Below are 27717 nucleotides of genomic sequence, written 5' to 3'. Positions count from 1 at the left end.
TAAGAAGAAGATTTATGTTCTATCTTTTCTTGTCTCTAGCAGCCAGCAGCTAATTCGATGTGATACCTTTAGCACACTGATATACCCTTCACCTCTCCCATTTGTAAAGATATGAATAGTGACCACCAGCTCATACTTAACCCAGCTAAAACCAAATTACTCCTCTTCACCCCTTATAGAGCCTTCCCTCATTCAGACAGCTACACTATCACCTCTAATAACAAAATTGTTATTACCCCAACTACCCACACCAAGCTTTTAGGCGTAGAAATAGACAATCACCTAAGATTTGACTTGCATATTACTCTGTAAAAAAGGTTCACAAAAAACTTGGGCTCCTTTATCGTAACAAGCAATTTCTCTCCAAACAATCCAAAACCACAATAGCCAGGACACATCTACTATCCACCCTCCTCTATGCATCCCCAGTATTTACCAACCTCCATAAAACAGAGCTATCCAAAGTAGAAACCTACTATAATAAAATAGCTAAATTTGCAACTGATCAGCATATAGAACATACCACTGTGTATCTCTCAAAAAACTGAACTGGTTGGAGTTCCCTCAACTACTTCAACTCAATCAACTATCACTAGCACATAAGTTATACCATCACTCACAAAAGATTTCAGCCCACCAAAACCTAATACACCACCACACCACATCAAGAACCTTGAGATCAAGCACCCTTAACCTCCTTGAAGTTACAAGACATAACAATAAGGCAGGTAAATCTCTGTTCAGCTGTTACATTTCAAAACTCTGGAACTCCCTACCTGCCCAAATAACATCAACTAACTCAACAACACAATTCATAAAACTACTAAAAACCCACCTCACCAGCAACTGGTTATGCTCTTGTCTTGCCCCTGGGTAAAGGCTGAATAACTAGAAATATATACACACATTGGCAATGATAAGTCTAGCTTCTCACATGTAACTGTCTGCTTTTATTAATATAAAATATCTTAACTCAGGATCTAGTTCCTCACATTTAACTGTCTACTTCTATAAGTTAAAACATTATAAAAATATATTCAATCCTGCTAACTACTGTTATATCCTACTGTATAAGGCTGTAATATACTGCATGTGTTGAATGTATACATAATGTATTATAGTGTAAGAGAAGTTTACTATCTGAAAACTAAGAGCCTTGTAAACTGTCCATACTTACCTATGATTGTTAAATCCTTTGTATATGTAATCCACCATTTTTATTAACTTGTTCATATATGATAATGCACCTCATATGTAACTGGAGCTTTTCTCCCCGGGCCTCAACTGAAAATGGACATGTGTCCAGCTGGACTTTCCCGGTTAACAAATGTAAAATAAAATAAATAAATAAATAGATTAAGCAGTCTTATACTCTTATTTCAGTTTGTTAAGCTTCCAGCATAGATGAGTAGCAATGCAACCACTGATCCTGTTCTGCAATTCCAGAGAGACAATTCTTGTTTCATAATCCCTAATCCAGCCTTCACTGTCTTTATCTTTCACTTTCTTAACCAACCTAACCACATGGATAATCGCCATCTTGAAGACTTCCCATTTATTCGGATCTCTCTAGCCTTGCATCTAAAGTCATCGATTCATGTATAGAGGGCTTCACAATCAATAATCAGTGTGTTGAGTGATGCCAAACTGAGGTCCACATAGGTGTAATCATTCCATTTATCTGTCAGAGATAAATCTTTCAACAACCTTACACTGAGCAACCTTCCAACCTTGCATTAAGCAGCATTGTATCTTCACCAAGTATGATGCCACAGTACGAACAAAAATTACTAACTTCAATAACTGGCTTATTTGTGGTGTCTTTTCAGGGGGATTAAATATTTGTTAGTGTGGGAGGACATAGTTAACAAACCACATTGCTTTGCAGCTGTTTCTCCTAAACTTCTGAATATTGGCTAAAATGTTATCCACACCTTAGAGCCTTTTTTAGGCAGTGCCAAATTAACAAACTTACTAACATAGCAAATAAAGCCTGAAGAAACCTAAAGGTGTTCCTGTCCAATGCTAGGAGCTTAAACAAAGAACTCCACACCCTACAAGCTCTGCCCACTCTGAAGAATATAGACATCTGAGCCATTACTGACACATGCTTTAAATCTGCAGAAAGTACTCCAGCTGTGTTAAGACCATCAGCTGCACAGACATGGATAAAAGGTGGAAGATTCTAAATCTGTATTGGCAACAAGCATAGCTCTAGATTGGTTAAACATTGAGATGCCTTGGAATTTATCCAATTGCAAATCACCACAGACAAAGTCCCATACCATATCCTAGCAAGCTATATATTATCCTCTATGTCCCTAGAATCCCATAGTTTGTAACTAGACCTACTGGATGCATTCACCATTAAATCAAACACCCTGTTCATGGGAAATTTTGACTACCCCTCTGTAGACTGGGAAACATATGCTGTCTTATACTCACAGGCACAACAATTCCTGGACTTTAATAACACAAATACCCTTAACCACATATGTGCACACTCACCAGAGGTTCAAACATATTGGAACTCATGGGATCATGCTGCACCCCCCATGTCACATCCTCACTGGTGAGTTTGGATCTCAAAGCTGTCTCCTTCAAAATAAAAATTAACTTGGTAATCACACCAAACTTTGTAACAGTTGGGAACTATCCCAAAGCAAACTACATCCTGTTAAGCAATATAAAATTCAATGTCCTTATCAACCCTGAGTTCACAGAGACCCTGTACAACCATGTAAATGGCTGTATAGAGGCTGATGTACCTACTAGAAGTAAGGCCAAAACAAACTCGAAAAACAAACCACACTGGGTATATAACAAAAGCAAAAAGTTCATGGGTAAAATCAGGAAGAGCAACTCCCATCATGATAGGAGTTCTCTAAGTAAACTAAACAGGAAACTAAGAGGACTAATTAAGTCTGTCAAGGGCAATTACAAGGTCATGATAGCCTCATAGGCCCAAGACAACCACAAGGCCTTCTACAGCTATGTTCAAATCCTCAGGAGCAGCATACATTAGTGTGCCAAACTGGTGGTCAGTTGTGCCATCTTCACTGAGCAGATCGACATAGCAAATTTGCTGGCTGATAAATTCATCTCAAACTGAAAATAGAAGGCCTGTATCTGTTGTTACAGGATATTATCAGAAGAGAATCATAGATGGTTACTGAGGTAGCTGGATATGACTACACAAGTAAATGCTGACCCTGGACACATTGGTATTGTAACTTCTCCAAAGGTTCCTCGACTTCATTAACTCCAGTGCCCTGGACCAGCTAGCTGACAACCCCACAAGTGGTGCCAACATCCTGGATCCGGTACTTACCAATATGGGGAACCACTGTAGCATCCCCACTGTCAGGTCTTCCCTGGTGAGATATGATCATAAATCAGTCTCATTCGAAGTTACTATCACATCTGACCCCCATGTAGCATAAACTAAACTAAAAAAACTTCTCCAAAGCAGATTATAACCTCTTACAGGATGGTATAAATAGCTTCACTGCACCTCCTCCCTCACATGGAACTGGCAACTATGCTGAGTTCTACACAAATGCCTTATACAAACACCTGAACAACTGCATTGACTTGGCCATGCCTGACAGGACCAAACAAGCTCCTCAAGGAAGAACAAACAAGTCTGGTGGACAGCTGCCATTAACAGGCTTTAAAATAAGAGGAAGAAATTGCTGTCTAAGAGTAAGAGGGAGTAAAACCCAAACTGGAAACACTCCCTCCTCAGCTTAAACAAGCAAATAAGACTCCTTGTGAAATCCTCCAAAGCTATCTATGAATCCAAGTTAGCTTTCTTATCTAAGGACAACCACAAGGCATTCTTTAATTATACCCATAACCTGAAAGGAAAAGCACAGATTTGTACTGAACTGGTAGTTAATGATATCACATATACCAAGCCTGTGGACATTGCTAACCAGGTAGCCAACAGATTATCTGAAAACATCACTCCCCTTTCCCCACCACACTTACAACAAGACATCCCTACCACCTGTCCTCTACCCTTATCTCTAAAGACTGTGTCATGAATGCCCTCTCTAAGGTCAAAAACACAGCAGCCATGGGACCTAATAACATACCAGGCAGCATCCTACATGGGCTCAAACAAGAGTTAGCAACACCATTGGGTACTCTTTTCAATCATAGTCTAAGCTCTGGCTTCGTCCCAGCTGAATGGAAAAAAGGCCACCATTATCCCATTGTATAACGGTTTTCCTCCACTGACCCCAGGAACTATAGACCAATTAGCCTGACAAGCCTTATCTGGAAGGCCATGGAGATAATCATCATGGACCTTATCAACAAAGACATCGGCAACCTCCAAACACTTGACCCTACTCAATTTGGGTTTGTCAAAGGGAAATTATGCCTGTTACAACTGGTGGACTTCTTTGAGACAGTCACCAAGGCCATTGATGAAGGGAAACCTGTGCATACAGCCTACTTAGACTTAGCCAAGGCTTTTGACACTATCCCCCACTCAGGCATAATTAACAAACTCACCCAGCTAGGTATCAACTCATATATCATTAGATGGGTCGATAACTGACTCACTGATAGAAATCAAAATAGGGGAATCCACCTCCAACAGCAGACCTGTAAACAGTGGTGTTCCACGGGGATCTGTCCTGGAACCTCTACAGTTTGGAATCTATTTCACTGAAGTGCAAGCTAAAACTAAAGGCCTGTGGTTGACAAAGTTTGATGATGACTGCAAACTGGAAGCAGTCATAGAATCTCCAAAGGATGTCAACATCCTACAAGAGGGTCTTACACAAACAAATGACTGGTGCCAAAGTCATGGTCTAAAACTCAATGCAAAAAATGTATTATCATCCCGTTCAGTAAGAGTGATGTTCCTGCTAACCACCACATCAACAACAACACCCTAAGTATGCACTCAGTGGTGAGAGACCTGGGCACACAGGTTGACAGCAACCTTACCTTTGATCACCATGTTTTTCCACAGTGTTAAGAAGGGCATTCTATTTTGCTCATCTCATAAGTAAGGGCATTGCCTCCAGAAAAAATAGGTTATAACCTCCCTGCACTCTTCCCTCATTACGCCAATAATTGAGTACAATGCCCCTTTTGGTATGTACCTTTCAAAGCAACTGCAGCAATTGGAGACCACAAAGGTGCCTCATGAGGAAAATTCAAGGTCTTCAGCATCTGTCCTATGAGGACCATCTGAAATCACTGTCAATTTATTCTGTTCCATACAGATTACTCAGAGGTGATCTTGGCCTTGCATATAAGGTAATCTTTGACCCTGCTTTATTGGAGATGCTGCATATCCATAAGTCAAATGTTACATGTGTTACATGCTCTAATGGTCTTAACTTGGTATGTGACATTAATAGAACCTACTGGAGGGACAGACTTGTCTCACAGAAGTTACCACACCTTTGGAACAGACTCCCGCTTCATGTCAAGCAGAGCACCTCATTAGCCATCTTCAAACGCAATCTGGACGACTGGATGGATAACCATAAATTCACCCCAGGGGTTCTACCTATGTCCCTCTTGGACAGGGGTGATAGGTGCTGATCGTGGAAATAAAGGTAAAACTTGGTTAGGCTTGTAAGAGCACTAGGGTCATTAGTCTAATAACCTCCTATGATCCTATCGAGTGAAAGAGAATGGATTTTTTTTATTTTTTATTTTTACTGTAATTCAATTAATCAAACATTGTAAAAGTATATATAGGTATTCAGTCTATGGTTCTGCTACTAAAGCTAACGTTATTTAATGTTTGTTTAAAATGTGTTATTTAATAATGCTCTGTGATCCTTTACAATGTTGAGGCACATGACTTGTTCTTGCTTAAAGGATTTTGTTCCAGTAAAGTGGAAAAGACTTGTTACAAATGAGAAAGATTCCAAAAATGTCTGCACTATAAACTTAATAAAACTTCTTACATTTCGTTTTCAGATAGCTGATCAAATATTCCAATATCTGGCATATCTGAAGGATAAAACCATTTGGCTTGCTGAATGTATATTGTCACATTGAGACTATGTTTAATTCAAAGAAAAGCTGTTTCATTAGGGACACAAGCTGATATTTTTTCTTGCCTCATATTTGCAGGCAGATTTAATTCTCAAACCAAGGTACAGCATTTTAATAAGCAAACTTTCATGGGGGGAGGGGGATGAAGAAGGGCATCATCCCAACAGTGTTAGATTAGTTTTTTGTATGCTCCTAACTCCTCCCTCTGTTGGATGGAAAGCTGAGTGCATGGCTTGTTTTCCTGGATCCATACATCTCAGCTGCTATAATTTAGGCATAGTGCTATGATTTTGGCCCTCACGTTTAGTAAATACAGAAGTATAAAATACAAACATTACAGATATGAAACATTATGACACGTCTATTTAGAGTTAACATTTGAGCAGTATTACACAGAGCAAAATACTCTTCCTAGAGTTATGATGTATCTCATAAAGTCAGACCTATTTATGGGAACATACTTCATTAAATATATAAACAAAGCCTATACAAGGATTCCCAAGCACCAACTATATAGGTTGTAGTATATAAACACCTTCTATTGTAAAATATAAAGTAGTATTTCTCTTCCTGACCATCAGCTATGATTCCTAAAAGGTCAGTGCTATGATCTTTAATGCATAGAGCTTGTGAGGTATAGCTCGATCTAGTGTGAGTATGTAAGCACCTGCAGTTCCAGACAGAGTCCATGAACACTACTCGGCACAGAATCAGTGGTTGCATGTAGTGGAGTTCTGGGCCTTCTGAACAGTAGAGTCTTTGCAATAAGAGCCTGACAACATCTCTCTCTCTCACCCATGATGGATGACCCACCATTGGTTGCTCACTTTTTCCCTCATCAGCCAACTCTTTGAGCACCCAGGCCACTATCAAACCTGGGTCATCTGGGGTATGATCAAAATCTTTATACTGCATAGGCAGCAGTGACAAAAGTGATTGCCTTTAATTAGATAACTTTTCTTGCCATTTTTTTATTTGACATCTCTTCTTTGCTGTAGTAAGTTTTTTTCTTTCTTTTTTCAACAAAATTCTCCATTCAGAACTATTAATATTGTTCAGTAGGACAAGTTAAGATATCAGACTGCGATGTTAGGCAAAACATAAGAGCATGAAACCAGTAAAGAATATTTTAGTTACACAACATGTCTGCTTAGCATTGCGCAGAGTTTACCATATGACTTTGTAAACTGTTCACAACATAAACGCGTGTGTGTGTGTGTGTGTGTGTGTGTGTGTGTGTGTGTGTGTGTGTGTGTGTGTGTGTGTATGTATGATCTGCACAGCTTTCTCAATAATACTATTTTCCTCTCAGCACTTAGGATAATTTAAATGAAGCCGCAGAGGTAGCATTGTCGCCTCAGAGGAAGAGGTTCTCTCATTCGATTCTTGGCTGGAGCGACTTCTGTGTAGAGTCTGCATGTCCTCCCCGCAGTCGAGTGGCATTTGAAAGACATGCGTGAATGGGCGTGCCTTTGTTGAAGGTTGGGCGTCGAGCTGGCACCTCAACACCATAAAAAAATCTACTGCCAATCATTAGCGGACCGGAGTTCCGCTGTAGAGACCCCTAACTGGGAAAAGCCGAAAGAAGAAGAACTTAGGATAATTTAAATATGATTTGATCAACACCATTTTCACATGTTGTAATTTGGTGAGTATTGAATTATACAGTTCAGTGTAAATAATCATATCCATCCCACATTTTGTTTTACCTTCTTTCTTACTAATGCAAGCTTATGCCTATATTTCAGTGTGTGTTACTTTCCACCTCACTGTAGTAAAGTGACTCATCTGGATGTTTTACCTGGTACCATCCACAGCTTTTTTCTATGATTCTAATTATTTTAAGTAAAACATTTTTCTTTGTTCTTTACTTTCTAACTGTGCCTCACAGTCTGTTAATTAAAACAATTTCTCATGCATCACTCTATGTGTACCTTTGTATCCATGATATATTCCAGTTTGAATACAAATCATTATGTCTTCATGAAAGATTATTCTGAAACCTACTTTAGTAGCTTAGAAAAATAAACTCTTCTCACACTACCAACACAGCAAGTGATCAACTCTCTGTCATCATTTTTTTCTTCCCTTGTCCTCTGTAATGGAAATCCTTCCAAAATAATGACACTGTATAATTAATTAAAATAAAGCATTTCCCACTAATTCAGACTGAATGACAAGCCATTTTCTTCTTTCTATGTCATTTATATCTTTATGTAGCTCAGTGATTAAATCATATCTTTCACTGTCTCTTGTGTGCATCTTTTTCTATCCATGTCTCAAAAGAAACAGTTTAACATGGTAATATTCTTTCACACGTTACTAATCACTTTGTCTGGAAATACTGACACTAAATTACCTAGTAACTCAATTTTTTCAAGATTTGTTGTTTACTTTACTTTCTACAATAGTAATATCATGCATGTTATTATAGTATTCAAATTACAGTCTAAGAGTTTGTAATAAAAATTACTAGAATTGTTAAAGTCCCAACACTGATACTGAGACTTACATGTTCCTGTTTAGCACATTGATTCCCACAATCCAATGCTGCCAGAGGCAGATACCCAAAAATGAAACTTCAGCCATCAGGTGAGTGCCTTGTTGGGACATTAGTCACCAAGCACTGGAGACAAGAAACTTTAATCATACTTTGACTTAGGAATGAGGTTCATTCCCATCATGGTATTAGAAACTCAAACAACTTGGAGAAATTAAAAAAGAGACAAGGTCAGGTACAAGTATGCCTGTTAATACTTGTAGTAGTAAGAGCACTGTGTCACAGCATTTCTTCAGTGCATGACCATGCATAGATTCATTACTTCTTACTCCTTTTTTTAATAAACAAACACATCTTTATTGAATTATCAATTATGACATAGGCAATCACACATTTATATAAGTGAAAACAAAACATACTGACATATTTTCGGTTGCAAAAATCATACATCACGTATAATCTTCTATACAGTTGTTGTCAATCAAACATTACATAGCACATTCAATTCCTGCCTTCCCTTAAACCTCATTCCATGTCCAAAACATTATTCTGTGTGTATTGTTGCCACACTTCCCATTTTGATCTATGTAATTTGCTCTTAACTTTTTCTAAAGATCCCGCTTCCAGTTTTTCTACCTCTCTTGCTATATTCACTACTTCTAATACAGTCGGTTTAGACTTAGATTTCCATTTTCTAGTAATTCAGATCCTGTATCATGGCTAAAAAAATTATTTCCTTAGTTACACCAATTTGCCCACCCAGTATTTCTGACACGGTAATCTGCAGGGAATTTTTAAAATCTGCCAACTCCTTACACTCCCCTCAAAAAATATGTTCCCAATTATCTCTTTCTTCCCCATCACACCTCCAACATTTGCAATCTACCTGAGGAAAAATTCTTTGGAGACTGCGGAGACTGCTTGTGGTATAAAAGTATCTATGCAAACACTTTCAAGCAAAAATCCTAAATCCTCTAGACTCTATTGCATATTTGGGTAGCCATACATACATCCTCCCATTGTTTCTTTGTGAATTGCTTATCTAGTCTCTCTTCCCAGTCCTATGTAACCTCATCTGATTGATTGCTATAGTTATCATGCAATATTTTATATACCCAAATTATCCATTTTTAACAGCAGCTTAAATTCTAGATTCAGCTAAAAACTCTCCCACTGCTGGTTTTTCATTAAGGCTCCCCCATCCCTTTCTCTTTGCCTATACTCTGATATCAATCCTCGATAGGGAAGGCAGTCCCTAACCTGCAGTCTAAATGTATTTTTGGCCTCTTCCCATTTTATTACCTTTTCCTCTCTAATTATTTGCTCCCAATACCTTGGTTGCTTTGCCAGTATTCTCCGGTAAATTCCACCCCCTCTCATCTATTCTCTGTAACCCTAATTGCAATCATCCCTATTGGCAGAATCTCCTGTCTCCATTTCCATGTTGGCTTAATTCTTAGAATACTTTCTGCTACTTTATACATATAATATTCTGTATTGCTATTGTTATTCTTCTTAAGGACCTGCATCCAAAATCCCAACCTCTCCTTATTTCTTGAGTTTCCCCCTTGTTTCATCATCATCCCTTTCAACTTTGAATTATAGCTTTCTGCTCGTGCTATGTATAGAAGCCTTAACTTTGTAGCTCTGAAATATCCCTTCAAATCAGGTAATCCCAAACCATTTTGTTATATTGGAAGGATCAATCATCCCACTTGAATCTTGCCATCTCACCCCCCCCCCTCGAGATAAAACCCTGCAACTCTTTATTAATTGCTATCCACAGTGTCTCCTCTGGTTGATATAAATATGCCTGACCTGTTTATAAAACTAAAGGAACTAAAAGCATTTGCACTGCTTATACCTTTATATCGTTATCCATAAAACACAGCTTCCAGTTTCTCAGTTTTTGTATTATATTTCGTTTAGTCTTTTCTCACATATCCTTAGCTGCTATACCAGAATCCTTTTAAACCCACACTCCTAAGTACTTCATTTTATTATGTGCCCATAAATATGTATATTTCTGAACCAATTTCTGTGTGGTTACATAGTTTACAGCTATTGCCTTTGTTTTATCTTCATTAATTTTGTATCCCAAAAAGACTTGATACTATCTCAGAATGTTCCACAACACTGAAATTACCTTTCTTGGTTTTATGAGGTACAAAATAATATCATCAGCAAATAAAGTCAACTTTTCTTGATTATCATACCAATTATATCCTTGAATTTCTGAGTCCCTTATTTTTAATGACAATGATTCTAAATACAAAGCAAATAACAAAGAAAAAGGACACCCCTGTATGGTTCCACTGTTCAAACAGAACTTTCAGAGAGGAACCCTCCCAGTTTAATTTTTGCACCTGATCCCTCATATATCCTCCCAATTAACCTTATTATTGTGTCAGGGAATGGAAATGCTTCCATTACTCTACTCATAAAATCCCAGATTACACTGTAAAATGCTTTCTCCGCATCAAGATCCACAAACAATAGCAGTATTTTTTTTACATTCTGGTTCTCTCTGAATCATCATTGTTCTATTAATGTTGTCAAATGTCTGCCTTCCCTCCACAAAACCACACTGATCAATATCTATCAATCTTGGCAACACCTTTGCCATTCATTTAGCCGTTATAGACGTAACCACTTTATAATCATGGTTTAGAATTGAAATGGGCCTAATATGAAGCTTTACCCTCTTTAGGTATTACAGCTACCACTGCTCCTCCTTTTAAACTACTGTTAAACAAAACCTTCCAGATCTTTATAACATTCCTCCCTCCTAGCTTCCAAACTTTCACAGGAATACCACCTATTCCTGGAGACTTTCCATAGATTGGTTATACATCACTATATTTATTTAATCTCCTCCTAACCTAACTGTTAATAATTCACAGAGTCATAGACTGTTACTAGGCTAATGACCGGGGGGGGGGGGCTTTCTATGTCTAGCCAAGTTTTCCCAAAAGGATAATGATGTCCTGTATCCAAATATGGCATTGAGGGCCAGGCATTTTAAGCTACCTCTGGCCATAAGGGACATGGGTGCCAGGCCTGATGTAAATTTCCTATTCCCCATCCACTTGTCTAGGTTGTGCTTAAAATGGGTAACAGATGAACTACACATGGATGGGAAGCGTGTGCCATAGAAGGGCAGTCTCTGGGGCACATATCTGTCTCTCAGCATTTTCTGTTTAAGTCACAGACAAAATTCAGTTCCCTATTCCTTGTATTTCTGGTACTCTTTGATTTAGAAATATATAGGAGATTCATAAATGTGGAGTTTGTGGATGCCTTGTAAGCCAGGCATAGATCACCTTATAGAGGGAAAGGGCTTTAAGGTGCTCTGCATAAGGCAGGCTTTTTACACCTTGTATTATTTTTGTAAGGAACCTTTGCAGTCCCTCTAGTTGCTGCATATGCCTAGTCAGATACATACCAAACGCAGCATTGTACTCTGTGATTGGCCTGATAAGGTCAAAGTACAGTGAGATAATACCCTCTTTGGATCTATATGCCATGCCTTTACTTATAAATTGTGCAATATAAAAGGATTTCCTCACCAGTGTGGCCGCATGGTGGTCGAAGTTAAGGCTACTCTCTACATGCGTACCTAGATCCCTGATCACTGGGTCGACTCTTAGGGATGTATTATCAACATGGTAATTAGCCAGAATAGCTGACTTCCTAAAGGGTACAATTATGCATTTCGTAGCATTGAGTTTAAGACTATGGCTTTGGCACCATTTGTTAGTCAGCAATAGAACTTCTTGAAGAATGCCAGTGTCTGCATGGGAGTTCATGATAAACCCCAGCTCGCAATCATCTGCAAACTTTGTCAGCCATAAACCTTCAGGATTTCTTTCCATTTCAGAGACATAGATGCTAAAAAGGAGCAGGCCCAGTGGCAAGCCCTGGGAGACTCCGCTAGTGACTGGCCTCTTGGTGGAGGTGGCCTCATATATTTTGACCTCCTGCGTCCTATCAGTGAGCCAGTTGACTATCTAGCAGGTGATAAAAGGGTTTATAACTAAATTATTGAGCTTGTCTGTAAGGCCTGAATTGGGTATAAAAGCCTTGGCCAGATCAAGGTAAGCTGTGTGCACAGTTTTACCTTCATCCAGTGCTTTGGTGACCCTCTCAAAAAAGTCCATCAGTCCTCATCTACCTCTAACCTTGACATATTTAATTCTTCCATAAATATTTCAATTTGTACTTTTTCTTGATTTCCACATTTCTCTGCTTTATACAGATTTTCATAAAATTTCCAAAATATTTCTAATACCGCTACAGGATCTCTGGTTATTTTCCTTGTTGTAGGCTAACTATTCTAGGCAACAACCCTTTGTTGCCTGAGCTATTGTATTAAAAAGTTTTGTACTCTGTAGTTACTGTCAAAGAACCGTTGCCTAACAGCAGTCTTTCTAAACTTGTGCACATTATCTAGGTAGTTCCTTATTTTCTCTTTAGCACTCTGCTGTAGTGCCTCTTCTTGTTCTGTGAGATTTCCTTTATTCTGCATTGATTCTTCGTTGGTTTACTTGTAAATACACACAATCTTTCCCTCTGTACAGAGCTCCTTTCTTTGCATATATTTACAATATGAAACGTAAATTTCTTTACTCGAATATAATACAAATTTTATGGACCTTTTTTCAGTCCCTCTAAATAATTTTTGTTATTTCTAACTATATTACCTTTTCTTTTATTTCTACCCTAGTTTTAAACTCCAATTTAATTTTATCCCACTCCCTTGCTATATTTTCTGAAGAATTTTTTATCTTCCCTAATAACTCCTGAATAATTTCCATACTCATCCCTTAAATTCCTCTCTGTTTAACAGATAGGTGGGGAAGTGCCAGTGTCTAATTTTTATTTCATTACCATGCATTTTTATTTTAGTTATTACTGGTGTGTTATCTGAAATAGTTATTGGATGTGTATCAAAACTTTCATTTAAATGCACATGTTCCTGTGAAATATCATTTCTGTCTAGCCTAGCCCAGTGTTTGTACCTTGTGGAATAATATATAAATTCTGTCCAAGCTCCTACTACTGAATTCACATCTTCCATGCCAAATATTTTCATAAATTTCTTCAAAAATCTACCATTTTATTAGATTTTTTTACTTCTAGGCCCCCAGATACACCACCGCTGTTACAAATCAAATTCCAGTCCCCACCTATAAATAATATTCCCTGCTGAAAGCTGGTTATTTCTTCCAGAATTTTCTTAAGCTCCAGTTTAGCAGTTTTAGGTGGAATATAAATACATCCCAATGTAAGCCTCCTCCCTTGCTAGTAGCCTCTTACTACTAAAAATCTACCATTATTATCTTATTTTCCCCTTCTATCACTAAGGGAGCTCATCTAGGAATTAATATAAGTACTCCCCTTCTCCTTTTTCCCAGATATTCCACTGAATAACCATCCTGAAATCCTTTCTTTATCAAATTCATATGCTCAATTCTTTCCAAGTGCGTTTCCTGCAGCACAGCTATTTGCACTGTGCATTTCTTAATACTGTTCACTACTACTTCTTTCTTTTTTTTTTGTATATACTTGGGATACCATTCACATTCAAAGACTACATGGAAAGTGTTGCCATTATGACAAGAAGTTATTATTCCCACCTGCTAAGTATAACAGCTTTTTTTTTTTAATTTCTAGCTAACTCCTATGCATATAATGCATAACATGTGTAAGTGATGTATATGTACACCTGGGATGTAACTGCATCAACCTCCAGCACTCCACTGGAAGGTAAGCACCACAGTTCTGGATCTCAGTCCTGCCACAAGACAGGAAAGGCAGTTCTCATCAGTTCTTTCAGTTGACTGACCATCAGTTAACGGTATCTCACAGTTGCTAGCTAAACCTTTATTGTTGCAACACAAGTGTACACTATCCCCTTACATAAGGATACAAACCAGCTTAAGACAACATAGAAATGATTTCCAGAAACTTACTACTGTCTTTGTAGTGCCATGAAATTACCTAGATTTATATATATTTCAGACCCTTGCAGTCCAACTGTGATGTCAGATAGAGTGAAAGGTTAAAATTTTAATTTTAGTGTACGTAGAAGAATTGTTGCATAATTACAGTGGAATATGATAACATACAGTTAAGCAAGAGTAAGATTGCCAGTTAAAGTATTTGGGTACAGACAACATGATATATAATGCATACCTTTAAATATACAGCATTAGTTCTGCTTCTTGTTCAATGTTGGATAGTGTTCTGCAGTTAAACCACTTCTAAACTCAAGCTCAGCCCTTCCCTAAGCCTGATAGCAGTAACTGGGAGTGATCAGCATCAAGCAATATACTGAGTGAGCAATTCCTAAAACTTCAGGCCATTTCTGAGCTAAATACACATATATATATATATGTGTGTGTGTGTGTGTGTGTGTGTGTGTGTGTGTGTGTGTGTGTGTGTGTGTGTGAGTATTCATTAGGACCAGATAAAAATATAGTGTGCTTGAAATTTTAGAAATCAAGTTAATTTACATCACAATGTAAAAAGTGATAGATTTGTTCCTAGAAAATGCCCTGGTAAGTCCACCATAGGTGAAAGAGCCATCCACTTAAAATCATCTATCCCTTGAGATCAGACAACAAAACACCCAAGATTCATTCAGGAATAAAATTAAGGAGCACATTGCAATCAAGTCCTCTTGCTCATGTTTTAAAGACGATGTGTAATTACCCCATCAGCATTAGTTACCTCTAGCCTTATATTCCTGTCCTCCCCCTTCCTGCTAACATTATGGTTACTTCTTCCTTATATAGGTGTACTATTTACAACATTCAACATTGCTCCGTAGGTTTACTTGTATATGCACCCAATTCCTGCATCTATACAGAACTCCTTTCTTTGCATACATTTTCATTATGAAACATATATTTCTTTACTCAAATTAAAGAAATAAATTATGGAACTGTTATTTAGACCATTAGCTGCAAATACTGTATTTTGTGTTTACTTAAAATTTTATATTTCTGTTATACTAAAGTATATATATATATATATATATATATATATATATATTTTTTTTTTTTTTTTTGCTGTTTCACTTCAAATTTTACAAAACTATTTCTTTACTCTGTAAATAGTGTTTGTGGTGTTTACTCCAGATTTTTTTTTACCTAAGGGCATGCCTTTTTGAATCAATGTAACTTACTTTACTACTTTATTTTTTATACTGCTTTTCCTGCCTTATGGTCTGGGGTGTGACCGAAGGGGGTCCCCTGGACCAGCCCACCTACCTGTTTACTGAATTGTAATAACTAATTGCCAAACAGAGTATAACCAGTTGTCTTGTACTGTTACTGTGTCTTCACTCATCTGAATGTTTCCTTGAGATTTAAGGGAAAAAATAGGAAGAAGGTCACTGTCAGAAGTTTTCAATAAAGAAAGAACTAGAAATAACTGAAAACAAATTAAACACAGCTTACAGACTTCTCATACAAAGTCTTCTGGGAAGATATGCCATAACTAGAAAATAAAAATGTAGACATAGCAGTTTCCACCTTCCTCTAGAAGGAAAAAGCTAAACTTCCATAGTAATCCTTGAAAAAAGAAAGAGGTCCTCTTGTTTGATTCTTAGCTGGGATGCCTTCTGTGTAGAGTCTGCATGTCCTATATCCATGTGTTTTTTTTCCATGTGCTTAAGTTTATCTCCTGCAAAAGTCATGCAGTAGATGAACTGGTATTCTCCAGATTGCTTGGAGATGTATGCACAGTGTGTAAGTTCATAGGTCCGTACTGGTCTAGCTGCCCTTGAAGGCCATTTTAAGCCTAGCCAACTTCCATCAAACATGAGAATCAATCCATGCAACTTGTGTTTGAGAGGTAAACACCTTAACCATTATATCAACCCTCGAGTGAGTGAGTGAGTGAGTGAATGAGTGAGTGAGTGAGTGAGTGAGTGAGTGAGTGAGTGAGTGAGTGAGTGAGTGAGTGAGTGAGTGAGTGAGTGAGTGAGTGAGTGAGTGAGTCTGCATTCTAGAACAGAGTGGCACCCTGTCCAGAAAAGGTTTAAATGTCTTGTGCCAGTAGCTGCAGGAACAGACTACAGCTAACTTAAATCCCACTATGGATAAAGCAGATTACTGGAAAATAAATGGATTGATTGATGGATAGCTGAATGGATTGAAGGATAAATGGATGAATAATACAAACCTAAGAACTTCAATAAGGGATTGGTTAAAAACCATCCTGACAGTGATGCTGACCTGGGAAGCTACAAAAGTGTTGAGAAGGTAGAAAACCCATTGCTTACTTTCATGCATAGAGTCTTGTGAGTTTTTGTTAAAAAAAATTAACAGCCACATCAAAAGAAACAGCATTCAGAGCCTGCCCCATCTCTGGAATAGACTTCTCATACATGTCAGAGCACCTCGCTGACCCTCTTCAAGCACAACCTTGATGAGTGGATGGGAAACCACAAATTTGTACCAGGGTTCCACCTGTGTCCCTCACTGACAGGGGTGACAGGTACTGACCGACATTTCTTTTGGGGATAAACTCTTGGATAGGCTTGTAAGACCCCCAGGGCCATTAGCCTAGTAACGTCCCATGATCCTATGATGCTATGATTCAAAGGAAGTCTGAAATATGCACCAAAAGTGACAAATATTTGCTGTCAACAGGGAGCCCCTTTATTTACTATAGAGATAAAAGAGCTAAATAAAGTCATTTAGTATTTAGTATTCTAGAGCCATCTGAGCACAAGTTTTACTGACATTGTTAGTTTTGCAGTTGACTGAATGTGTTCAAGGTCTTCCACCGTGTAGTAATTTGTCTACATTTAAACTTCCTTAACTGGCTTGCAAGAGGGTTGTTTTATTATAGAGAAAATTTACTATCAAAGGAAGTCCTTCAAAAAATGACAATCCTCCTGTTTTCTGATCAACTTATTATCTACTTTGTGGGGAGCTATATATTTCTTGTATTGTGTTTGACTTACCAATGCCAGTAAGTACTTGCACTTTTGAAACTGGGGGAAGGGAATCACAAAACTTCCATAATGAAACAAACTGATAGATGATGCATGTTGTCTTTAATTTAAATATGTAACTAGTTGCATATTCCATTAGATATTTAGAATGTAGAAAAACTTTCTTTTAATAATATGATTTTCCCTAAGATTCAGAGAATTCCTCTTCACCTGTGCTAATTGCCCAACACAGATTGGTCAATTAACATGACATAGAGAAATTCCAATTCATACCCATGGAAGAGCCACACTGAGAAATACCTCATCAGTAGCTCATTACCATGGCTCTGAATTGAACACTATGCTGTCAGACCTGACCTCACCAGTGTTGTCCCTAGTAAAACATGTTAGCAAAGACAGCCCCTACATGCATACACACGGATGCACAAATACACATATAGTCATCTACTCATTCACAAAACAAGACCGGACATGTGATTTCACTAACAGAAACACTTACTCTCACACTCCATACATGTTCTAATACACAAACACACACACACACACACACACACACACACAAATGCAGAAAAAGCATCCTCTCCTAATATGATGACCCAGGCACACCTGTGCATTCACACATATGCGGCATTCACACACACACATTCATTCATTCAGCCTCATTCATGCTCCTACTGATCTGAGCACACACACACACACACACACACACACACACACACACACACACACACACACACTGACATACCTCCAATACCCATGATTCTGTTGAATTTACCTGCACTGGGAGTACTGCTACGAAAGTGTACAGGTGAATTCTGTCTTTTGACAGCATTCACTTTTTCCTCCTAGAGTAAAGGCAAACTAGTAAATGTAGCCATTTATAGAAGAGAGCACAAGGCTAATTATAATTAATCTCTCCCCAGGACTGCCACGTTAGCATACAGTTTTCACAGTCCGACTATTTTCCATGCTAAGGCCCCATGAGGGGAAACCTCTGCAACAGAGTACTCTGAATCATCAAGGCTTAACTTCATGTGTAAAACTTCTGAAATAAGGCTTTCCCATTGCACTAAGATTTTCTGAATTCTGCACATTTTTTACAGTTGTTTAATCAATGCTTCCTTCAGAAGCTGAATTACATCATCATGAAACAAAAATATCTTGGCATTCTGCAGTTTGCTTCAAAAGGAAGGACTGGTTTTACTTGAAAATATCTCTAGTCTCACTAAAGTGTAATGCATTAGACCCACTGCTGTCATTTTTCTTTCTGTTTGTGTGGAGCTTTTAAAATTATAACCGGCAAAGGAAGCTACATCAAGATGGTTGGATTATAAATGTATTGGACTTTATTTATATCCAGAGGTTTTAGCCATTAGCTATAAATAATTGATAACTACTGATATAAATAGAGGCTTTTCGGTCAACAGCTATAGCATATAAAAATCTTTTATTTCCCTTTCCTTGTATAACTGTAGTCCTATTTTGTATATGAAACCAGATATGCTAAAAGTAAAGAGTTTTATTTTGTTTGGCAAAGACTGTGGCTGTTGTCTTAGTTATATAATGAAGGATATTCTCACAGCACTGGTGTCACTGTTGCTGTCCAGTCTTTTGAAGAAACAGGCTATTTGGCCATGAGCTGTCAATAATGTAATGCACTGTTGACTGTCCTGTTAAAACAGTGATCAGTATTTGAGGTTCTAGTATCACAATAGCAATCTGATTGGTAGCAGCACACCATGAATACAGGTAAGGGGTACTGTGTGTTTCTGTATAAAAAATAGTTAAATCTCATTAACAGTTGCTACTAGAAGGCATTGAGCTCAGAATGAGGTGATGGAATTCCTGGGGAGCCGGTGATTAAAACTCATTTCTGGAGCGGAAAGTATACAGCTTATTCAGGTATTAAGAGACACTGGTCATAACCCAAGTCAATCTGCATATGTTCTGTAGGCTGTTAAGGCTAGTAGCCCATTTGTATACATATTTGTGTGGTATTGCTGTGGACTTGGGCTCCATAAACCCCACTATCCAAATCACATTCATCTGCAGGGTGTGGATATGTTATAAACTAAACTTTTATAGCCCTCAAAACAGTCTTGTCACCAACAAATATGCATACTCATATAGCCACAAGACAAACATACAGCAGTTATTGTATTTTTATTTTATAGCAGGACTATGTGCAAAACAACTTACTATTACACTCCGTAAGGGGAGGGCTGTAGGCACATCCCTGGTTACTTGTTTGTGGCTGTAAGAAAGTCTCAAGGTCCGAGTCCTTAAAAGGACTAGTATGGTGTAGATCGATGAGCCAGTCCTTACAAGGACTGTGGTATATCTCAGAGCCGTTCCAAAAAAGGACTATTGTATATCTCAGAGCCTGTCCTCAAAAGGACTATTGGAGCCAGACCTTAACAGGACTTTGGGTGTCTCTCAGAACCAGTCCTGAAAAGGACTATTGATTATCTCAGAGCTGGTCCTCAGAAGGACTTCTGGGGAAATCAGTAGGTCCTAAAATGGACTAATGGGGAAATGCGATACCCTAAAAAGGACTTTGGTACAGTAGCGTACAGAACAAACCCAATCGGTTGTAGTCCTAAAAAGGACTGTGGGTATAGATTTGATCAGCTGTTAACTGGCTTCCTTTGTGGTGGAAAGTGCTAAAGTCCGGTGTGTTTAGCTAGTTGGAGACAAAAAACTAGTTAGCCTGTGCATGAGTGCTGCTGAGTTCAGATGTGTTCCAAAAAGTCATTTTTTTATTTTCAGTCCTGCAAATACAGACAAAGTACGACCCTGTAAAATGTGGGATGGGCTGGGAAAACACCAATCAAACAGAGGGGAGTTAGTGTAGTGGTTACAGTCGTAGCTTTACATGCAGGCATTCACAGTTCAAGTCCCAAGACAGACAATTTATCTTCCAAAGGGATGTGCCTACAGCCTTCCCCTTACAGAGTGCAATCATAAGTTTTTTACACTTCTTACCTGCCATAAGGGGTCAGGGTGACACTCCTACAAGTGGAGATCATGATATCCTGTTTTATAGCAGGACTATGGCAAGATGGGGTCTATGGACTATCCCAGTATATCAGTGGCACAACTTTTTAAGGAGTGCAAATCAAAATGAGTTCCACATACTGGCTTGAATAAGGAAGATTTAATAGCTGCATTGTCAGCAGTCAAATTCAATCCACTGGACATAGAGACACATGTCAGGTATGCAGAGGTACAGCTTGCAACTAAAGGACCATCCACTGTGTGTCCTCAGATAATCCTAACATTCAGCCTGATTTAAAGAGCCTAGAAAGAGAGGAGCAGGATGAAAAAGAAAAATAAATAAGTATCAGCATTAAGCTACAGAGGAGGTGGAGAGGAAACTTCAGCATGAGGCCACAGGAAGAGAGATCAAGTGACAACATAAGAGAAAACTCTTTATCCTTTTGTCAAGCACGCATGAGTAAGTGGAGAGGGTGGACTCAGCACCAGGTGGCAAAGTCAGCACTAAATTATTTCCTCTGTAAAAGGAGGGGTATAACTTTAAAAGGTATATTCAAGCATTTGAAGGAGCTTGTTATCCAAAACAAACTGATCAAGGAAAGGATAATTCATAAGGTTTTATTTCCTCAGCTCATGGTAAATGCTATGCATGCTTTTAGTAACATGACCAATGCTGCTTGCATTGACTGTAGTAAAGTGTATCCTCTTAGAATATTTTAAGCTGACAACTAGAATTTACAGAAAAAAAGACAACATAGAGGAAAACCTGAGGAAAGTGTCATTTCATTGCAGAAATAAGCACTTATTTTCATGAGTGGGTGACTGTATGCAAGTTACTATATCTGAAGTGCCAGGAGATTTTCTGATTAGGGAGCAAGCACTCAGTACATAGACTGGGGATATTTGGATATGATTAACAAACTTCAAGTGTGCCTTAGTTGTAGAGAGAGAGGTAAAAATGTGACCTCTATTTAGCAGGCTGGGCACAGCTACATCAGAGGAGTTTACTTACCACAACACATGGGCACAAAGAAACCCATGGGAGTGGTCTAAACCACTGTAGATCAGGTACCACATGGAAAGGGAAGTCATTGGTTGCAGTACACACCAAAGTCCTGGATTTAGATGTTTCCAGTGTGTTTACTTGGAATATGTACAGTCTAAATGACCAGAGAAAGGATACGGAACAAAAGTCACATGAGTGAACCTGCAGATGTAGTACCACAGTAGTGGCAGATTATGTTATGTTGAAACTGCATTTGTTCCAGATTATCATAAAGAGCTACACTGTATAATGGTAGAGGATAACAAAACTGTTATAAACAGGAATACTGCATCAGACATAACTATGTTTAAGCATCACACATAACTATGTTAAGCCTAACTATAAGCATAACTATGTTTAGGATCTATTACTTGAATCATCTGTTCTTGCTATCTCTATACCACAGGGCTTTGCTGTATTATACCTATTGGCCACTAGGTGGCACCCTAATCTTGGCCTGTGTGGTCATCTATTTTCCCTACTCCCCTGTATTGGATTCCAGACTACCTTTCACTTACCTTGCTGTACTAGACTGTTCCTAAGGTTGTCCCTTGCTACTTATCTACTGTCCTCCTATTTCGTCTCTACTATCACTTAACAATTGTACAGCTGAGCTATCATACCCAACTCTCCTGCAACTTCCAAGGGCTCCTCAAGAGTCTGCTGCTCTCTGGAACTTCTTCTTTTACCTGTTCTAACCTGCTCCATTCGCCCTGTGGGCTCACTCCGCGCCTCTACCCTACCCCAATTCCCACCCACCCTCAGTGGTCCTAAACTTATACTTCACTAACCACTCCCCCCTTTTTCTCATCCTATCATTATCCTCCTCATCACTAAGCAACTCCCCTACCTATATCATTCCTCATTAGTAATAATTAACTCTCTTTGGGCTACTCACTCACCTTTCCTCACCATTTACTGCACTAACTACTTCCCAAATCAACTCCTAAACAACCTCCACTAATTTCCTATTTGCATAATTTAACTCTGCTCAATCTCTTTCAGCACTCTCTCCTTTTTTCTGCTTCACCTACTCACACAAATTACTCTTACCTCATTTTTACTTATTACAATGGCCCCAACACACAAAACTATTTTCACAAACATACTACTCTTAACTACCACAATAGCCTCTCTTACAATACCTTACTCACTAACCTTCTTAGTAAATCTTTCTCTTCCTGAACAAAACCATCACTTCCAGCAAACTTCACCATCTTCTTTCATCTACTCCCTTAGCCACAGTAACATAACCTGTACCTCTAACTATAGACTACCAAAATATCACAGAGTAACCCATGTTACTTACTTCACTACCAAAAAGGATTTTAATAATTTCTACAAAATCCTTAAATTTCTACAATATCCCCAGCAACACCCCCTCCTAGACGGTGATATTCATCCAAACCCTGGCCCCAGTACTGACTATACTAATTATTTAGACAATTTAACATTGCCTGTGATCTCTACATTAATTAAACCACCTAATTCCCTCCTGATAGCTCACCTTAACATTCGAAGTATAAACAATAACATTTCCCACCTGCATGCACTCCTAGAAATGCACTCATTTGATATTCTCTGCCGTACAGAGACTTGGCTAAAACCATCTACTCTGGACCAGGAAATTACCCCTCCTGGCTATATTATCCTTAGATGTGACCATAAAACCAAAAAAGGTGGAGGTATAGCCATTCTCTATAAATCTAATCTCCAAATGTCCCCCTTTAATGTGCTCCCATCATTAGATACAAAGTCTGAAACCCTGACTGCCAAACTCCAAATCAACAACTCCAAATTTATCTATCTAATTTGCATGTATCTCCCCCCTGGTAACAATACCAATACTCTTGAAAATTTACTCAGTTACCTCTCTACCCAACTACCCCAGGAGACCATTGTGCTGGGTGACTTTAACATCAACTGGTCCACCTGCAATTCCCCTAACCCTACTAATCACATAAATCTCTTCAGATTCTCACAAATAATAACCACTCCTACTAGAATCCACAAACCTAGCAGTAAGGAAACCACGCTTGACTGGATCCTTATTAATAGCCACCATGAAACTTATACACCAGGAACCCTTCCTGACGATATCAGCGACCATATGCTTACCTACATTATTAGACAAAAAGTCCATATCCCAACTACTAATAATTTCAAAACCTCCCGCTCTAAAAACTTCTTTAATCCAGACAGCTTCCTAAACAAACTACAAGCATGTGACTGGTCACCAATGACTTATCTTGAACTTGATGAAGCAGTGACCTACTTTAACACCAAATTTCTTCAAATCCTAGATTACCGTGCACCTTATCGCTCTTCTAGAATAAGAACCAAATCTGCCCCATGGCTCACAAAAGAAACTAGGCAAAAGATGCTCCTCAGAAATAAAATCTGGGCTAAATGGAGAGCCACCAAATGTCCATCAGATCACCTCCACTTTAGACAGTTAAGAAATGCCACCAAGAAAGATATTCTTAGAGACAAAAAAGACTTCTACCTTCACCTCCAACAAACCAGTCAACAAACTCCACAAAAATTTTGGTCAGGGATAAACAAACTTCTTCAGCCAGGCCACTTTACTACTCCTGCCCCTGCAGGATTAAACCAAAATAACTCCAACCAGATTCCTGATGCTTTTAATAACTACTTTACAGAAGCCATTCTAACCCTAGCCAATTATTTACCTCATTTTACTGCTTCCCCACTAAATACCTCTAAGACTTCATCTCCTACCTTTCAAATACAACCTGTACCTACATCTCTCATCTGTAAGCTCCTTCAAAATTGAAACTTTGCACCCCTTCTGCTGACCGTCTTCCAGCTGAATACCTACAAATTGCCGCAAAAGCCATAGACTATCCCATCTCTATCCTTTTTAATAGAACTATCTCAGAAGGCAAAGTCTCTACCATTTGGAAAGTATACAACATCATCCCTCTACATAAAGGTGGATCATCTATTGAGCTTTCTAACTTTCGGCCTATTGCCTTACTCTCCTCAATAGCTAAAATAATGGAAAAATGTATTCACAAACAACTACTTAACCACCTTCTACAAAATAATCTACTGGCAAAATGCCAACATGGTTTCAGGCCATTCCATAGCATGACTGCCCTGCTATCCTTCACCAACTCTGTAAACAAAAATCGTAACAATAACTCTTTTTCCTCTGCACTATTTATTGGCCTGTCAAAAGCCTTTGATATGGTTAACCATAACTTACTTCTAGACAAACTAAAAGCCAATTCACTCGATCCACAAGCATTACAATGGTTTAGGTCCTATCTGGAAAACAGACAGCAAGCAGTACATTGGGATAACAATATGTCTACATTACTTCCAGTAAATATTGGAGTACCCCAAGGCTCTATCTTAGGTCCCCTTCTTTTTTCCTTATTTATTAACGATCTACACATAAACATTCCACAAGCCACCTGCATTCAATATGCAGATGACTCTACTTTAATCTGTACAGCTAAAAACATAGCCTCTCTCCAGTCTCTAACCCAAACTGTTTTCCATAATGTTGAAAATTGGTTTATGCAACACTGCCTCCTCCTAAATCCCAAAAAAAAACAAAATTACTGCTCTTTACTCCAACTCATAAATCACCTCATCCAGTCTTTTCAATAACCTCTACCAATGCTACCAACATAACCCCAGATACTACAACCCGCCTACTAGGTGTAACAATTGATAATCGCCTCAACTACGATTACCACATTAACTCCACTATAAAGTCTGTTAATAAAAAACTTGGTAACCTCTATAGAATTAAACCCTTTCTTACCCCTTCTGCCAGAAAAACTATTGCCCAGACCCACCTTATTTCTACCCTTTTCTATGCCTCTGCTATATATACTAACCTATCTAAAAACAACCTCTCCAAACTTTCCACCTGCTATAATAGCATAGCTAGATTCATCACTTGCTCCCCCTTTAAAACTCACCACTGCCTCAACCTCAAACAACTGGGATGGCTAGAATTACAGAACCATATACTTTGTCAACAATTACTTATCAAACTCAAAAAACTCTAACCAACTTGCGAAAAAATGCACCAGGATAAAGCTCTTGAGAAACAACTCCCGCTTTAATAACTTTAAACGCAGTTAAAAACAAACGTTTTTTTGTCTTACAAAATAGTAAAACTTCTTCAGAAGAGTATTATTACATGCACCAAAATCAGCCTTTAAATAAATTCTCATTTGAATTTGGCGCCAAAAAAGAAGAAAGAAACGCCTCTATCTGTGACGTAACCTCTAAAAACCTAATATCGCTATTTATCCCAAAAACTAAATTCTACTCTGTTTTATTATAATATTACAAAATATACAAACAGATAGATTCAAATTACATCAAAACCACTAAAATGCTACCCAATTAAATACAATCAATAAAACATCATTAAATGAATAAATGTATTATACTACCTACACTAAAACACTAATATATTAAGAAGCAAATATGTGTTTTGTATTTTAAACCTATTCTTTTACATCAAGCACAAACATGAATTTACTATTATACTATATTGATTTGCTAAAGGTTATCATAATTTTAAAATGACATTACATCTCACCTAATCTACTGTAATTCTCTTGTATTATAATAAAATAATTATATATGAATTAAAACCTTTTAACAAATGCCTACTATTTTGTTTACTATGAATATTTATGATAATAAATTTATATACACACTACTTATCTATCTAAACTTCTCAATTTTAACAAGCACATAATAGAACATTTATCATTAATACCTGGAAAAACATATGCGTTTAATCTTATTTGCCATAAGAGTACTGACTTTTCTAAAAGTAAACTAAAGGGTCCCCCTCTTATATCCACGGGTACTTGTTGTACTACTTTAAATTTAAATCTATGATCGGGGAACATGTTTATATGCCTAGCCAAAGTGTTTTCATCTTTTCTTTGGTTAATACATCTAACATGCTCCGAGACTCTATCCCTTAGTTGTCGGTCAGTTTTACCCACATAAAATGATGGGCATCCCTGGCATGTTGCTATGTAGACTACTCCTTTCGAATTACAATTGTACCTTCCTTTTAGGTATATTTTATACCCATTAATGTTAATACTATAGCCTGTATCCATTAAATAACAAAATGAGCAGGAATCACATTGCATCATCCCTGGGTTCCTTACTAAAATATCTTTTTGTTGTTTCTGAAAAAGCTGTTTAAAACTATTTTTCCTTCTCCAAACCATTTTAGGTTCGAAATTAAATATAGATTTTAAAGTAATTTCATCATACAATAAAGACCAAGTCTTCATTATGATCTTTCTTATATGTTCTGCATCGGAACTAAAATTCATAATACAGACTAGATTAAAACTGTTGATATTTTGTTGGCCCAATTCTTCTCTATTAATCAATTCCGTATTGACTTCACTAGCGTGAACTACCCCCCTCCTATTTACATCACTAAGAATGGGTGTATATGTTCCATTATTTCGCTTTCTTATTACCTCATACATTATTTCGTCTATGAGGTTAGGTGGATATGCTCTATTAAGAAACATGATCTTTAAATTACTACATTCTTCCTCAAACTCTTTTCCTGTGGTTATCATTTATCATTCACTAGCGAAATGCAAAAATTAGTTTGAGTATGTAGGTTTCCTAAATATGGAAGCCTCATATTGTTTTAATTGTCTATTTTTTGTCAATTTAATATCCAAATAAGACACAGACGAACTGTCATATGTATGTGTAAAACTCAAAAATTCTGTTGTTTGGTTAAACATAGCAACCAAGTTTTCTGCTGTTTGCTCTGTTCCTTCAATTATCACAAAAATGTCATCAATAAATCTCACATACATTTTCACTACATCGTGAAATAAAGCATTGGGGAACACATATGTGTTCTCCCAATATGACATCACCATGTTTGCATAACTTGAACCACATGGTGATCCCATCGCTACACCTTTCTTTTGCAAATAATAATGCTTATCAAAAAAGATGAAATTATATGATAATATAATATCTAAAATTTCTTGAACTAAAGAAATTTCAGAAATTAATGCACGTTTTTGACGCATTCTTTCCCCTACCCATTCGATTCCTTCATTATGGGGGATGCTAGTGTATAATTCTCTAACATCTATGGTTAGAAAATTAAAGTCATCATTA

The sequence above is a fragment of the Protopterus annectens genome, chromosome 17.part0, assembly GCF_019279795.1.
Source record: "Protopterus annectens isolate FY-2018-M chromosome 17.part0, PAN1.0, whole genome shotgun sequence".
Lineage (NCBI taxonomy): Eukaryota > Metazoa > Chordata > Ceratodontiformes > Protopteridae > Protopterus > Protopterus annectens.
The sequence above is the reverse complement of the archived record's forward strand: the minus strand, read 5'-3'. Positions refer to the sequence as shown.